Source organism: Myotis myotis, unplaced genomic scaffold (genome assembly GCF_014108235.1).
Source record: "Myotis myotis isolate mMyoMyo1 unplaced genomic scaffold, mMyoMyo1.p scaffold_m19_p_12, whole genome shotgun sequence".
NCBI classification, from domain to species: Eukaryota; Metazoa; Chordata; class Mammalia; order Chiroptera; family Vespertilionidae; genus Myotis; species Myotis myotis.
The window spans coordinates 48,870,370-48,872,145 of NW_023416316.1; the positions used below are offsets into that span (position 1 = coordinate 48,870,370).

The 1,776-nt window shown below is 46.8% G+C and overlaps 1 non-coding gene across 1 annotated transcript; it reads right to left on the minus strand.

Moving 5' to 3' along the window:
* Positions 1–1,334: 1,334 nt before the first annotated feature.
* On the minus strand, positions 1,335–1,438 carry LOC118667855. The gene has a single exon (XR_004971431.1). It is a non-coding gene; the product is annotated as a U6 spliceosomal RNA (small nuclear RNA).
* Positions 1,439–1,776: the final 338 nt, after the last annotated feature.

The window sequence follows — 1,776 nt, forward strand, 5'->3', positions numbered from 1 at the left end:
TAATCAGCTGAAGTTGGGATAAGTTAAATTTATGAGAGAGCAAAAAACATAATATACTGAGGCAGTTGCTGGGTCATTAGAAGAGGAGTGGATATAAATGGACATAAACATTGTCACTGGGACTCAGTTGTCCTTAGTGGAACTGATTGTGGGCTTGTGAGTTTCATAGTCATAACTCTGAGTAACACCATAAATTGATGTGTAGTGGAGAGACTGAAGCTAGTTTTGCCAGCTTATTTTTCAGTAATCCTTAGAACAGGTGGTGCCAGTGTCCCCTGTGGCCTCAGTCTTCCAGCGAACATCACTAGCACATTCTTAGAGTCCAAAATCAGTCTTGGCAGCCTGGCTCTCCTCTGACCTCTTTGGCCATCTGTAAAGCTACTTTCCATTGAGCCTTCCCCTCACCTTGAGGCTCACATGAGGCTGACATTAGAGGTAGCCTCCGTTTTCCCTGTTTGGCGTGAGCATGTCTGGTCTATATTGAGTCACAGCCCCACAATTAAACAAGCACATTCTCCTCTCTTCATGTGCTCCCATCTTCCTCCAGGGGGAAGCCCCAGTAGATTCACAGCCCAGCCAAGCACATTTTATTTATTTACTAGAGGCCTGGTGCATGAAATTTGTGCATGGGGTGGGGGGAGGGTCCCCTCAGCCCAGCCTACACCCTTTCCAATCCAGGACCCCTCAGGGGACCTCTCAGAATCCTGGACTGCTGGCTCCTAACCACTCACCTGCCTGCCTGCCTGATCGCCCCTAACTGCCCCCCCTGCCAGCCTCATCACCCCTAACTGCCTCTGCCTGCTGGCCTGATTGCCCCCTACTGCCTCCCCTGCCAGCCTGATCACCCCTCACTGCCTCCCCTGCTGGCCTGGTCGCCCCTAACTGCCCCCCTGCCAGCCTGATCACCACCAACTGCACCCTTGCTGCTGGCCTGGCTGCCCCATGAAGCCTGTTGCTCAGTCGTTTGGTCGCCCCTGACTAATTCCCTTGCCGGCCTGGTCACCCCATGCAGCCTGTTCAGTCGTCCGTTCAGTTGTGATGGTCACTTAGGCTTTTATATATAGATAGATTTATTGATTTATTTGTTTGTTTATTCATACATTCATTTTTTTTTTAAATATATTTTATTGATTATTTTACAGAGAAGAAGGGAGAGGGAAGGGAGAGGGATAGAGAGTCAGAAACATCGATCAGCTGCCCCCTGCACACTCCCCACTGGGGATGTGCCCGCAACCAAGGCACATGCCCTTGACCGGAATCGAACCCGGGACCCTTCAGTCCGCAGGCCGACGCTCTATCCACTGAGCCAAACAGGTTAGGGCCATTCATTTTTTTTTAATATGGAGTGCTTCACAAATTTGTGTGTCATCCTTGCTCAGAGACAATGCTAATCTCTGTATCGTTCCAATTTTAGTATATGTACTGCCGAAGCGAGCACAGCACGTTTTACATTTGGTAACAGAACCCCCTGAAATTATGTGTGAAAGGAAGTAGCAGAGATCAAATCTCCTCAGAAACTTTGCTTTATATTGAACCTTGGTTTTTCCTTTGGCTTCTCTAGTTTTTGTCTTTGATTATGTCCATAGACTAATCCTAGAAGTTGTGGCCAAGAAGGATTTCAAGAGGGTAACTGGAAGTTATTTTATTTCCTAAAAGAAACATTGTCCTAATTGGGAGATGATGAAATGATTATAGGATTTCCTCTGGTTCAAAGATTTTTAGGGGTACACATAAAAACGATCTAAATCTTTTAAAAGCCAAAGAAATGCAAAATTC